This window comes from Malaclemys terrapin, chromosome 2 (genome assembly GCF_027887155.1).
Source record: "Malaclemys terrapin pileata isolate rMalTer1 chromosome 2, rMalTer1.hap1, whole genome shotgun sequence".
In the NCBI taxonomy this organism is placed as follows: Eukaryota; Metazoa; Chordata; order Testudines; family Emydidae; genus Malaclemys; species Malaclemys terrapin.
The window spans coordinates 146,568,903-146,584,805 of NC_071506.1; the positions used below are offsets into that span (position 1 = coordinate 146,568,903).

Genomic DNA, 15,903 nt, shown 5'->3' on the forward strand with positions numbered 1-15,903 from the left:
GGGAGCTCCAGCCTAGCAAAGCCCCAGGCTGCAGGCCAAGTTAAGAGCCCACAAAAGGGTACTAGGGCTGCAGAGGGGCAGCCCAGGAATAGGCAGAGGCAGCTGTCCAACCCCCCTTGCTGATGATGAGTGGTTAACAGATTTCTGTCTGCCCCAGTGAGCAGGGGCTAAATGGAGACTGGCAGTAGCCACTGAGGCAAGGTGGGAGTAGGGGGTTGGGGTTCCCCTGGGAGGGGAGACCCAGAGTGAGGGGGTACTGCGGTGGGCAGAACCCCTGGGCAAAGGGCACCGGGGTCCAAGAGGGACACGGGGCCAGCGGCAGGTGAGACACCGGCCTGCAGAGAATGCTCTGGGCTAGAAGAGCTAATTCCCAGGATGAACAGCAGGAGGCGCTGCATCTGTGAGTCATCACCCCCGCCACAATGACTTTCAAGTATCTCAAATTTGACCTTTAAATGTTCAGAATTAGCTTGGGTACTCTAGATGCAAATTGGACCACTACGCTTGGATTTATATTTTCTGAACAATTCATTTAGGTTTACTGAGAATTCTGCTGGTATAGCTACATCAGAAGTGTGAAGAGTTGCATCCCTGAGCAATGTTGCTGTGCTGGCAGAAGTCCCTAATGTATATGCAGCTATATTGGCAAAGCTGCACTTTTACCAGTATAGCTTTTTTTGCTTGTGGGGCATGGTTTAACTGGCACAGAGCACAGCTTGGATGTTATAGCTGCAGCTACACTAGGAGCAATCTATTTTACTGGCATTCTTATGCCAGTAAAGTGCTCCTACTGTAGACATTCCTCAAGTTTAAACAGGATAAAAACTCAGGTCCAAAGAGGCTTTTAAAAGGTTCAGATTATTATAGAAAATTACAACTAGTTTACTGTATTGTCATCCAATAAAACATACTATAAAATAATTTAGACCCTGTTTTATGCTAATTGGAGGTATTGCTTATGCCATTGTGATGTAAAATATACAGTGTGTGTATATATCTATACCTATATAATCTGTAGTTATATCTTTTCATTTACTTTGATAAAATATGTTCATGTTTTGTTAGATTTTTTTTACTAGTGCCTGTTTAATTTTCATCTAGATATTTGCCTCCAAATTAATCAATCCTGCACTGGCAAAGGGGACAAGATGTCTTAACAGATGTTTTCTTTAATATCTCTGATTCTAGTCATCCAAGTGGACTGTCCTGGAATTTACATAAGTAAGTTATAATACATTTTAAATACTGAAACACAGTTTCATAGACCACTTTTGGAAATCCCATCCTTTAAACTTAGATTTAAAATGGTATAAATTGACAGGTTTTACAGTATTGTGTTTGTGTGTATTTAAGTTAAATTATTAAATGGTGTTTTCAGTCTGTACCATTTATTGCTCACATACATTTAGGGAACTCAGTGCTCATTGTATCATAAATGTTTTTCTACAAGAAAGGCTATCCTGAACTCCAACCTTGTGATAATACGATAACAAGTAGTATGCACATTAATTCATTATATGCATTACTAACAAACTTCGCATACAAACTGTTGATGTGTTATATCCATAACAGAAATCTTGGAAAATATTTAATTAGGGTAATTTTCTGGTTTAATTATCTCTGGGAATTAAAAATGACACTTGGTCAAGGTGAAATCTTTGGAGCTATATACATTATATTATCTGAAATAAATTGTATGTAGAGAAACCAACTCTGATATGAGATTTCACCTTGACTGTTAGCAACTTTGAAACCTAAACTATATCTTCAAATCTCCTCTCTTTCTGCAATAATCAACATTTTGAGTTTCCCCATAGCACTTAATCATAGTTACTTCATTTTACATAATAATTCCAGCCTGAAAAATGAACATGCTTCCTAATCAACTATACTAAACCTATCGTGTGACCCTCGTGATGTGTAAAATGATGCCGGAATTTAATTACTGTAATCTGTCTTGTTTAATTATGAAAAAGTAAAGTGTCTCCCAGTGGTAGGGTTATTTTTCTAAAGGAAGCGTTTCAAGCAAATTCTAGACATTAATCAAAACAAAGGACTCCACAAAGATGCATTAATGGATTGAACAATTGATCCAATAAAACATGGTGGGTAGAATGCTTATAGACATAGAGGCCACAATTGGAGAGTTTGTCAAAAAATGAACTATACAATAACTAGTTATTTACCAGTTATAACAGGATCCAATGGATGGAAACTGAAGTAGTATAACAAGATCCAATGACTGGAAGTTGAAGCTAGACAAATTCATACAAAAATAAGGCACACAGTTTTAGCAGTGAGTGTACTTAGTCATTGGAACAACTTACCTAGGGTAGTGATGGATTCTCCATTACCGCAATCTATAAATCAAAAGCAGATTTTCTTTTCTAAAAGATATGCTCTAGCTCAAACAGTAATTCATTCATGGAAATCCCATGGCCTGTGTTACAAAGGACAACAGACTAGATGACCACAATGGTCCCTTCTGGCATTATAATCTACAAATCAGTTATGACTATGAAAGAACAGTGGCCCGGATCTGAACAATTGACAGTTACATTTTAGAAGTCAATTGAAAGTACTAGCCTATGCAAAGTTCTATATACACCTCTACCCCGATATAACAGGACCCGATATAACACAAATTTTGATATAATGCAGTAAAGCAGCGCTCCGGGGGCGGGGGCTGCGCTATACTGCGTTATATCCACTCAGGTGGATCAAAGCAAGTTCAATATAACGCAGTTTCACCTAGAACGTGGTAAGATTTTTTTGGCTCCCAAGGACAGCGTTATATTGGTGTAGAGGTGTATTATTAATGGTTGATGGTTGTTCATTTTCCTGTTTTACTTCCTTACCTTTTTCTTTGGACCAAGTGCTCCCACTCTTAATCATGCTGAATAATAACCAACTCCATTAGTTGTTGCATTGAGTGGCACTACTCAAGGAGTAATTTTCTACCTAAGAATCTAGCCCTATATTTGCTATGCTGTTACTTATTTTGTTCTGGAAACACTTCAAATATCTTATTTTTTATATATATATATGGTCAAAGAATTAAAAGCTAGCTTTGAAAAAGACTTTTTTATTCTGAAATTTAAAGAAAAAAATTACCTGAGGGGAAAAAAGGCAAATTTTCAATGAAAACACTGTTGAAAAACATGTTGACCAGCATAGTACATGCAAAGTTACTTATGTCCCTTTATACTATTCAGCTGAGGAATGTTAAGTTTGCGCTTAATCCTGCAATGTGCTGAATGCTTCGTTGGAGATGGTGAACCCCTTCCAGCTCTGCTAAAGTCACTGAGAAGTGAGAGGAGTTCCGTACCTCACATGAGATCATTATCAAAGAGGATATTATAAATGTTTCTAAACACTCTTTCAACACAATTTAAACCCATATTTTATTTTGATTTTGTTTCCTTCAAGAGATTCAGTTTAAGAGACACCATGATATTTTTGTAGCTAAGGAGAAGCATCTGCCTTGTATTTAGAAGAACGCCTCAAAATTTAAGTTGTTATAAGGAAACTGTGTGTATAGCATATGAAGGACTAATAATCAAACAGAGTACTTGTTGGAGTGATGGGATGAGCGCCAGTAAGCTTATCAGCATGTGTGTAGGTTGTTTTTATTCTTTTTAATGTTTTCTCTATAATGCTTTCACCTTAAGAATAAATGTGCTTGCTGCTAAAGGACTGTGTGGTAACTTATAATGGTGCTAATTACATTGTGTACCATCTCTGAAGAGAAGGTAAAACAGGCCTGTTTAGGCAGTCTGTCTTTTGCTGGGATATCACAACATAGTCAGAAACTGTGCAGCCTGGACATGCCCTAATCAGGAGAGAGAAAGATACAGGTCTCCACCCAAGAGAGGTGGCGGCGGAGGAGCGTGGACCCTAGAGTGGGTGCCCTTCCTGGACCATAGAGGTATACAGGTGCACTTATCCTGAACTGTGACAACTTAATTTAAGCACTTTGTCAATTGCTTTGCCGGATCTTGCCATAGCGCTTAGCACTTTGTAAGGACTGAGCCATAATTGCTGCATATAACATTTCATTCTCTCGGTTGCTCTCTAATTATTTTTTCACATTCTCTCTGTATATTTCTTCTCCACTTTGATGTTCACCCTATTTTTCACCCTATTCCCCACTTTTTCATCATCTCTTCTAAATTATATGTGAAAGTACATGTTCTAGTCACACTTTGGAACCCACCATGTTCACACACCAGGTTCAGCATTAGGCAAAATAAATTTAGCTCAGATCAAATTATCCCAAACTACTTACATTAATTTTAAAGCTTTAACATATTTCTATTTATATTATTTTTGATAAAACCATTTGTTACAATGCCTATGTTTGGGGCCCAAGTCCCTGATTCATCAAAGAATTTAAGCATGTACTTAACTTTAAGCATTTAAGTTCCATTGAATTAAATGCACTGGTTCAAGTGCTTCGCTGAATGAACATAAGCACATTCCTAGAGAGAAACACGTGCCTAAAGTGAAAGCATGTGATTAAGTGCTCTGAAGAATCAAGGCCCACCCACTTTTCAGGTGTCTCTTTTAACCTAGAAACATTAGAAATGGACTTTAGTGAAATTATTTTTAACAACCTTTCCAATGTGTTTCCAATATGTTTCTTGTGAATTAACATCACATTTTTTTCTGTGCGTGTGTTTAAATCTGAAGAACCTTTACTATGCTGTTACTAGCAGGTTGAATCTGAACGCAGGCCCTAGATATTAGTTGGAAACATATTAGTTGCCTCAGTTTTCCATGTTAAAAATACTCCCCCTTCCCCCGCACCCGATCCCGTGAGTGTAATTGTAAGCTCATCATATATATTTAATATGTACTTAGCTGACTCACTGAAAAATGATAAAATTTGTCTCCATCTATTAAGGCTACTCAAGCATTTTTTATAACTGGAATGAGGCCATAGGATGAAACAGGACTTTAATCTCATGTGAAACTCAAAACTGAATCAAGTCTTTTGTTTTGATCATGAACTGAGAAGAGTTAATACTCCATAGTTTCAAGAAAACCCATATGCTATTGCAGCCATACTCACCACTTTGCAATCTTTCCTTTGCTGATAAAACTTGTCTAGGTCACTCAATTGTCTCAGCATCCTTGCCAGTAAAATTCCTGATGGAAAGCATTAAGAGCATTTTAACATTTAGAGGAGGCTTTAGCAGCAAAGTACCTATAACTGGGATATGCATTTTATTTCTGCAAATCAGTTATGTGTAATATGAGTGAATGTAATGAATTTGCATTAATTCCATTGGCCCTCCCTTACATTAATGAAAACAACAGAAAATATCACTGACATAATTTTCTACATCATGTCTGATTGTTCTTTGGCTCTTAAAGTGTTTCTCCCCCCCCCCCTTTTTTAATACTCATTCAGATTCTCAATCAAGTAGTATTGCTCTTCATTTATGCTGGTTAATCAGCAGATTTTTACAGTTTAGACTACCATGCATAATACAGCAGGCTAGATACTTACCATATCACTAGTAAAAGCCTGTACTATGAGTTTAATCATGTATTTAATTGCCAGGCTTAATTTGAAAATAATTGTTCACAGCAATTAAGTAAATGCCCCAATTTCATTAACAGACTTCCTAATTAGGACCTACAATATAAAAGTGCTAATGTTGCTCCATTAGGTTTGATTTACTGTACCAAATACTACTTTTTATTATCCTTTCAATCCTTTCACTTTTATCCTACACTAGCGTATTGGGATTAATAATTGGTATTGGATTAATGATAAATGTCCTGGGGAAATTTAGGTTGATTTAATAATAGGGAAATTTTATGTTAATTTTTAATGTTAAATGTAGACCGTGTCTTCAAAAATCTGAGACGTATTTAGTTACCATGGTTTTAAACAATTTGGCTTGAATTACAGGAAAACAGGTTTTCCAAAACTGAATATGTTCTTTCACATATGGTATCCAATTGTAATTCAAGAAATTGGAGTGAGACAGAAAATGCTGCTCCTATAGTAAGTATGACATTTACTATGAGATATAGTCATATATATGAGATATAGTGATCATGTGATAATGCCAATATTAATCCATATGATAAGGAATTGTCAACTGTCTGAGCCATTGTTTCCTGTGGAACATATAGAGGTCCTTTCACTGGTCTACCACTGTAATACAACAGTCTGCTAGAAGAAACTACTTCTCTTTTTTATTAAAGTGTTCTAGTCTTTCAATGGTAATAAAATTGATAAAAAAGTGTAATGCTTGTATGAACAGTAGTCATAGTAAGATAATGGCGATGATGATGATGATGATAATGAAAACAGAAAAATCCAGTTCCTTAAAATGCTTTGCGTGAAAGAAGAAAATGTTGTAAGTAGTTCTGTACCCTTCTGTGGCTGTACTGAATGTGACTTACCTGCCAGCACTGGCATCCATGAGTATAGAGCATTAGATTAATTTCTGCACATAGTTATTTCAGCATTTCGCACCTCATTATAGCATGAAGGAGAGAAAAGAAAATCCAGAGAAGAAGGAAAATATAAAAAGAGAGCACTGAGGAGAAAAGTAACAACAAAAGGTTAAAAAAAGAAACCCCACCCGTTTCTTAATTAGCTGTGAACTTGCTCTCAAATACATTTAGGTCTTCTTAACCCAAATATAAACTGACTTAGTTAACAAATGGATCAGCAGAAAAAGTATACAGACATTGTATATGACATAAAAGCATGTCATTTTATGCTTTAAATTATTAGTAAATATTATAGCTCTACTGATACTAAAGAAATTATATTCATAATATAAGTAAATATTTATAATAATTATGTTGAATTTTCTGGTGTTAGAATGCAACTACCTCATCCATCTAAGCACATGTATACAGATACAGTAAAAATTAACACAATAAATTATCAAATAATAGACTCACAGATAAGAACATAAAAAATAGTCCTACTGGGTCAGACCAGTGGTCTGTTCAGCCCCACATATTTTTTCTTCCCACAGTGGCTGGTACTAAATGCTTCCGAGATTGTTTCTCTCTGCTCCAGGTTAATGTTCTACTTCCCTGAGACTTTCATCCTCCTCAACAGCAAAGAGGCTGTCTGACTGAGGATGGGACTGTTCTACTCTGTCCCTGAAAGTCTCATTTATGAGACTCTATCTCCCTCAGCTCTTCTAGTTTAGCCACTCTGGTCTCAAGAGCCTGTACTTGGTCTCTGAGGGCCATGAGTTGCTTGTACCCAATGCACACATATGCCACCTGTCCACATGGCAGATAATCATACATGTTCATTCAGTGCAATAAACTGGATAGCCTTCAGTTTGCTGCTTGACATCTGCATGCATTATTTTTACTCTTTCACATTTTTTTGTTTGTTCTTTGGTTTTGGTTTGGAGGGTGGAAGTTATCGGCCTAAGTTTAGAGTATGTGTATTAGGTGTATCTGGCTCTTACATTCTCTCTCTAAACTCCCTCATAAAACTCCCTTGTTCATTAGCTCCACTTGTCACTTAGGAGCTGACTTTTTAAACCCCCTGTTGTCCCTGAATTAGCCTCACCTCCTTGTCAAGGAATCCTAAAGGATTAGAGATCAAAGGATAGCAGGCTAGAGCCTCATAAGGAAACTCTCAGCATTGCTTAGCAGGCTGGTAGGCTCAAGTTATAAAGAATATAAATGTACCATCCTCCATCCAGTCAATCACAACAAAGCCTGATTACATAGGAGAGTTCTACATCCTACCCTGAACTTGGGTTCTATATAATCATAAGGCAAGCACATTTCATTGCTGTGAATCCTCTACTAAAAATGTTCTGCTTCCAGCCCGCAGGTATTAAAATGTTTGCTGTTGGCTCTAGCTCATTAATTACTACAAGTGTTATGACAGTTCATGGGAGACAGATGATCTACAGGTTGCCAGGATTCAAAGCATACAGGGTTTTAATGTTCAATACATTCATCTTGAATTATACATGGAAGTAAATAGCAATAATTAAGAAATAAATTGGGTTAATACTACGGCTGGTCAAATAGTACAAATATTGAGGCAAGAACATTTTTGCTAATAAGAATTTGGTTCCCTGAGATTCAGGGAGCCACTCAGATCACATAATTTAAAAATATCTATAACAGAGAGGAAGAGGAGGGGGATGCAAAGATCTTCCATATATTTTAAGGCCAAAAAGGATCATTATGGTGATCTAATCTGATCTCCTGCATGTGCATGTCATGAAACTTCACCAAACTATCCATCCATCAGACCCATAACTTCCAGGGGAGCTAGAGTATATCTTTTGGAAAGACATCCAAACTTGAGTTAGAGAATTCAAGTGATGTAGAATCCACTACATCCCTAGGTGATCTTCATTTTGATGAATTTGCAAAGCACTCAGAAACCACAGTGACATCATAGTATAAGAACATGTCACTCATTATTTTCAACTATTTATACAACTACTGGTCACTCAGAAAATTGTTCCAGTTTGATCATTAGCATTAATGAATTAATCTGGAAGTTGATATAATGTGGACCCCAGAACTGGACATGGTATTCCAGTAACGGTCTCACTAATGCCACATACAGAGCTAATATCATCTCTATATTCCTACTTGATATTGCACTACTTATGCATCCTAGGATCATGTTCATCCTCTTAGCTACAGAATCACAATGGAAGCTCACGTTCAGTTGGTTATCTATCAGTGTGCTTAAGTCCTGCATTTCAGGATACACTGCATTTCAGTATACAATCTCCTTTTTATAAGCATGACCTACATTACTTGTTTCTAGTACAAACTTGCATTTGTATGTATTAAAACACATGCTGGTCAAATGAGCCCACTTTATTAAGCTATCTACATAGGTCTGTATAAATGATCTGTCCCCATTTTTATCTACAACCCTGCCAATTTTTGTGCCATTTGTAAAGTTTAATGGCAACAGTTATATATTTTCTTTCAGAGCACTGATATTAATAGCATAGGACTGAGAACAGTGCCCCAGAAGATCACTCTGGATTGGATGATGATTCTCCATTTATAATTACTTTTTGAGATCTATCAGTTATCCATTTTAAATCCATTTAATATCATCTACATTAATTTTAATAGTGATCATTTTAATCAGACTGCCATGCAGGACTAAGTCAAATGCCTTTTGTAAGTCTAAGTATATTACATCAATATAGTTACCTTTATCAATCAAATTTATAATCTCATCAAAATATGTCAAATTTGTTTGGCAGGGCTTAATTTCCATAAAACCATGGATTGACATTAATGTTGCTACCATCCTTTAATTCTTTACTAATTGCATCCTGTATAAGCCTACGATTTCGCCTGGGATCAATGTCAGGCTAACCGCAGCCTATAGTTACCCAAGTCATCCTATTAACTTTTAAAAAATATTGTTACAGCATTAGCTTTTTTTCAGAGTCTGGAAATTATGGCCCCAATTCAGCAAAGCAATTAAGTCTGTCCTTAGAAATCACTCCCTTCTCAGAAAAGTATTTAAGAATGGGCTTCAGTGCTTTGCTATATCTGGACCATAGTACAGGGAGTCCTCAGACTTACGATGCCCAATTTATGTCGCACAACACTTAAGATGCTTTTCAATTGACTGCCCATTTCACCCCCTACAATGCTTGTTTTGCCCTTATGTTGCTCCATTTGCACAAAGTTCACTTGAAATCACTTCCTGGTTGCTGTATACTGGTATGGAGTTGGAATGGTTCGCTTCTAACTGGCTTTGAGGCAGCAGGGTGGCTTGTTTTTGATTGGCTGAGCCCGGGGCCAGGAGCCAATAAGAAAGCTTGAACAGTGGTTGGCTGAGGTTCAGCATGTGTGCCATTCTCCCTGGCTTTCTGAGCCTTCATTGCCAGGATTCTGAGCAGCATGTGTGAGTTTATATGTTTATTTGAATGCTGTTTACAAAATACAGTGCACAGTAAATACATTGATGTTGCAACATTAGTCATCTATTTAATACAAAAATATGGGTTATTGTGGTGAAAATAGTGTGTCAAGCCTTGGTTCAGGAACCAATCCCCCCTTCATACCATTGATTACTATGGGAAAAGCGGTTTCAACTTACAATGTAATTCTGAGGAATGAATTCTGTTGTAAGTCCGAGGGCTCCCTGTATTTGACAAATATTTAAGATTAAATGAATACATCCAAAGGAAATGAGAATTCATTTTTTAATAATTCCATAAACATGCAAGGAATAAATTCAGACCAATTACTATTCATAACACATAGTTCAACCAGATGTAGTTACAAATCTCCAGAAGTACTAAACCTAAACTAGTTTTGAAATTGTGACTAAAAGGTAAAAAGGTCCACTTCTCATTACACTTTTCCCTATCCTTCTCCATTGTACATTATCTTTCTGTTCATCTGCTCTATTACCTCCTATACTTTTGAGCAGTTTGACATTCCCAGTGGTTCAATGGCTGGAAATTTGGCTTTTATTTTTCACATTCACTCTTCGTTAATAAGTTTTTTGGGTGATTTAAGGTGTGCAGTGAAGACTAAGACTAACAGCTCCATGGCAGCACATGAGCAAAAGGTTAGGTCTATGAAGGGACCTATGAACAACTCGTTTTACATCTGGATTTGAATGTCTGAAAACCTTAGGGATGTATAAAAAATCTGAACTTATCAAGAGACAAAATTTTACCTCCATTTTTATAACTGTTTCTCCAACTATGCTACTTCAACTCAAGCTATAATCAATGCAAAGAAGTGGGCATGTCACCTTTGTGACAAGATGAATTGTCATCTTAAAGTGATGTGAAAATGGGAAACAGTTTCAGGTTCATATGGAGGAATACAAAGCCCACTGAGATTTTTGCTAATGGAAACATTCTGAATTTCATTAGAATGCCATCCTTGCTTCACAATATTTTAAATCTGTCTGAATTAGGTTTGACCAAATTTATCCCAAATATCTTCATGAGTTTGACAGAGCTTTCCTCTCCAGGGTTATTGTGCTAGGTGACTGCTGTTGACTGAACAGTCTCCTGGTCATATAGTATTTCATTTTCTGAATTTTTGGTGGCATTTTAGTGCCCATTAAATTGAGGCTTAATACCAAAGAATTTATGCAAGCTTCCCTTTGACAAGCACATAAATAATGATATGCACCATTCCTGTTATTTTAGTCCTGGTCTTTTCCTTAATCAGATGATGTCAGTAGGTGAGTGTTTTGGTGATATGGACATGAGTCCTTCAAACATTTTCATAGATAACCTATGTAAGGACATTTGACTTCAGGTGGAATTGTGGATGCTAAGGACATCTGAAAATGAGGACATTAGTTCTCTAAAGGGGAATAGCTAGTATTATTATCCCAATATGCCAGTTAGCCTCTTCTCATAAGTCTTCTTGAGGAAGAGGACATTTCTGATACATTGCATATATGTATCAATCTAATCTCTCTATATGCTTAGCCCCTATTACTGTAGAATCTGAACACCTATACATCCCTTTTCATCTCTGCATCTATGTATCAATCTAATCTCTCTAGGTGCTTGAATAATCCCTATCATTGTACAATCTGAACAACTATTCACTCCTTTTTAATTCTGTTGAATGTTCACTGTAACTGTCTCCCCAAATCTTAGTGCTGGTTGTGTCTTTCCAGTAGATAAGAAATGCCATCCCTAGAAGGGAGTCTGGTGCAGAGGTTTGTTCAAAAATCCCTGTAAATGTCTGAATATAAATACCATTAAAATTAGTAAAATAATTAAATCCTAAGGTAAGCTAGTAAAATCCAGAAGATGTTACAGGTCATATCAAAAATAGATGCACAGATTGTTTAAAGGCAAAGGACTAGATTGTCAGACTCCCCATACGGAGAGTTAGCAGGAATAAGAATTCTTCTTACACCACTCTAAGGTTTGGGCATGTAAAAGTTAGTGCCATCTATCCTCTTATTCCTCTCATCAGAGTTGATGCTAGAAAGGAGCAAGGAGTGGGTGGAGTTTTAGGCTCCCGCTCAGACAAACTCACCAGTCAGAACAACTAAGCTAGTTGTGAGAGGCCGTGTGTCATGATTCGCTGAGCATCTCCAAGGGGAAAATCCTCTGGGGGCTGCTACTGGGGTGGTGCAATTTATATACTACTCCTTACTCAGGGGTGTGCCTAGAGCATATTCTGACACGGGAGGTGTATTCTGTCCTCAGTCACAATGCATTCAATTCCCATTGACTTCAGTCAGTAGTAGCTATTCCAGAACACTGAACATCAGGCCGTGAAAGCCTTCCTTATATAAATAGGCACCATGACTGTCTTTCACAGGGACAAAGGAATTGCCATAGTGGATCAGACTCATGTTCCAGTAATCTGGCTAGTATCAGCTCTGGTTGACATCAGGGCTGCTGATTAATTGCAGTTAACTCACGCGATTAACTCAAAAAAATTAATTGTGATTTAAAATAGTTTTAATCACGCTGTTAAACAATAGAATACCAATTGAAATTTCTTAAATATTTTGGATGTTTTTCTACATTTTCATATATATTGTATTCTTTGTTGTAATTGAAATCAGAGTGTATATTTTTATTACAAATATTTACACTATAAATTGATAAACAAATGAAATAGTAGTTTTCAATTCACCTCATACAAGTACTGCAGTGCGTTCTCTTTGTTGTGGAAGTGCAACTTACAAATGTAGACTTTTATTTGTTACATAACAAAAGAATGTAAAACTTCAGAGCCTACAAGTCCACTCAGTCCTACTTCTTGTTCAGCCAATCACTAAGACAAACAGGTTTGCTTATATTTACAGGAGATAATGCTGCCCTCTTCTTATTTACAATGTCACTAGAAAGTGAGAACAGGCATTTGCATGGCACATTTGTAGCTGGCATTGCAAGGTATTTACATGCCAAATATGCTAAACATTCCTATGCCTCTTCATACTTTGGCCACCATTCCAGAAGACATGCTTCAATGCTGATGACACTCATTAAAAAAATAATGGGTTAATTAAATTTGTGACTGAACTCCTTGGGGGAGAATTGTATGTCTCAATCTCTGTTTTACCTGCATTCTGCCATATATTTCATGTTATAGCAGTCTTCGATGATGACCCAGCACATGTTGTTAATTTTAAGAACACTTTCATTGCAGATTCCACAAAACGGAAAGAAGGTACCAATGTGAGATTTCTAAAGATAGCTACAGCACTTGACCCAAGATTTTAGAATCTGAAATGCCTTACAGAATTTGAGAGGGACGAGATGCTTTCAGAAGTCTTAAAAGAGCAACACTCCGATGCGGGACGAGATGCTTTCAGAAGTCTTAAAAGAGCAACACTCCGATGCGGAAACTACAGAATCTGAAATCACCAATAAAGAAAATTAACCTTCTACTGGTGGCATCCGATTCAGATAATGAAAATGAACATATGTCAATCTGCGCTGCTTTAGAGTGTTATCAAGCAGAACCCGTTATCAGCATGGACACATGTCCCCTGGAATGGTGATTGAAGCATGAAGGGACATCTGAATCTTTAGTGCAACTGACACGTAAATATCTTTTAATGTCGGCTACAACAGTGCCATGTGAATGCCTGTTCTCACTTTCAGGTGACATTGTGAACAAGAAGCGGGCAGCATTGTCTCCTGCAAATGGAAACACACTTGTTTGTCTTAGCAATTAGCTGAACAAACAGTAAGACTGAGTCGACTTGCAGGCTCTACAATTTTACATTGTTTTATTTTTGAATGCAGGGGGGTTTTTTTGTACATATTTCTACATTTGTCAGTTCACCTTTCATGATAAAGAGATTGCATTGCAGTACTTGTATTAGGTGAATTGAAAAACACTATTTCTTTTGTTTTTTTACAGTGTAAGTATTTATAATCAAAAATAAATATAAAGTGAGCCCTGTATACTTTGTATTCTGTGTTATAATTGAAATCAATATATTTGAAAATGTAGAAAACATCCAAAAACATTTAAATAAATGGTATTCAATTGTTGTTTAACAGTGCGATTAATCACGATTAATTTTTTATTCGCACAACTAATAGCGATTAATTTTTTTAATTGCTTGACATCCCTAGTTGATATTCCTACATTACAAAATATTAGATGCATTTTATTGTCTTACAGGTTGCTTATTTCTTGCACTAATTTGTTCAGGTGTAAAAATATTTTTTTTTTCTCTACTGACCTCTATAAGAATAAGTAATACATGTTACCTTCCCGCAGATTATAAAGTGCATGTTGTTAACAGAGAAAGTCTGCAGGAAAAGTTATTAATTGGGGGTGGGGTTGCCGCTTTGTAAAATAAAAAAAGAGAGATTTTCCATCCCTATATTACTGATGAAACTGTAGGTGCTCGATAACAATGCAGGTAATTTACAGCTTTCTTGAAATCAGTTTGGAGACATTAATTTACCCTAACAAAAAATTAGAACATTAAGGCTGCTTCTTCAGCTTGTTTCCCTGCAAACTAGACTAATAAATGTCATATGCTTAAAAAAAAAAAAGTTAATCATCTTCAAGTTCATATTTTGTAAAACATTTTGCAAGGAAAAAAAGCACAGAAAGTTGCACAGATTATTCTTGTCATGTTATTTAGCTTAACAGCCTTCAAAGTTTGACCTTTTCTGAGCTCCTGGTGTGTTACTATTCCTTTGTCTCTGTGTGCTGTTCTTCCAAACAGTGAAAGAGTTTCTTTGTATGAGTCCATCAGCCCCTCACAGAGTTCTGTTTTATCTGTATATTTGCTGAAATCTTTATGTCTTCACAAAGAATTCACACTAATTATTTTAGCCCAAAATGCTTATCTTATGTCTCCTGCCTTTTGTACATTTCTCTATTTATTTGTTATTTCCCCATCTCCAAACTTTTAAAACTTGGGTCTTACTGTGTCACTGTAGTAGGTCTGTGATTGCAGCAAAGCTTCAATGTGGATAGACAACACCAGCTAGCCTTTCAGTGACCCCTTCAGAACCAAAATTACAGCTTTTATCTTTCCTTCTGGCTGTTTGCAGAGTTGTTTTTTCTCTCTCTCTATTAAGAATATATATACTTTTACTTACATGAGTAAGCAATACTTGTGTAAGCAAGGGTTTGAAGATTGAGACCCTATGAATTTGAGCACAGTCACACAGAGTTTAAATTGCTTTGTACTCTGATTTGTTGACAATTTAGTCAAGGTGAACAACATTACAAGACAAAGAAGAGAAAATAATAAAAATAAGCCAGATGTTGCTGCAATGTTGAATGGAAAGTACAGATTTTAATGTTTTCTTCAGTTAATGAATAAAAAAGAAAGGAAAGGAAAGAACTTCTCTCTGAAAAGATGTGAGTAAAAATTATATGGTATTTAAACATACATTCATATTAAATGGATCAGAATGTAATCAGGTTTTCCTAGTTCTCATCTGATTTGCATGAAATTTCAATTTGAGTGCTGGGAAGATATTTTATTATGAACATTTTTTATGGGACATGTCATTTTTCATCTGTACTATGCAGAGTTAGTACTTTAGATATTTTTCCACCCTGAAATCCGATATTTGTTCAATGAGAATTTTTGTTTAATATAAATTAATCTTTTGGCAAATGACAAAGTGAATTTCAGTTGATCATTTTAGAGTTTGCTTTGGAATAAAGAAGGAAAAGTAAATTAAAAACAAATGGTGTCTCTGTTCCAAAGGGAATCAAAGAAAATCCATTAACACACCAACCAAAGCTTACGCTGTTCTCCCCAACACCTGCTCTGTTCTGTCCTTTTAAAGTTACATGTGTTATGAATGTCAACTTGGTCATGTTGGGATGGGTAGGTCTGTGAGCCAATAGCTTTCCCAGCTCACTCCCAGACATAGTTAACACATGCTGCATAGCATCAAAACCCACCCCATTTCTGGGATTTCG

The 15,903-nt window shown here is 36.4% G+C and overlaps 1 long non-coding RNA gene across 1 annotated transcript; it reads left to right on the forward strand.

The window, feature by feature from the left end:
* Positions 1-297: 297 nt before the first annotated feature.
* Positions 298-13,894, forward strand: LOC128832337 (uncharacterized). The gene is made up of 4 exons (XR_008443966.1): positions 298-400; positions 1,102-1,221; positions 5,924-6,019; positions 13,144-13,894. It is a non-coding gene; the product is annotated as an uncharacterized LOC128832337 (long non-coding RNA).
* The last annotated feature ends 2,009 nt before the right edge of the window (positions 13,895-15,903 follow it).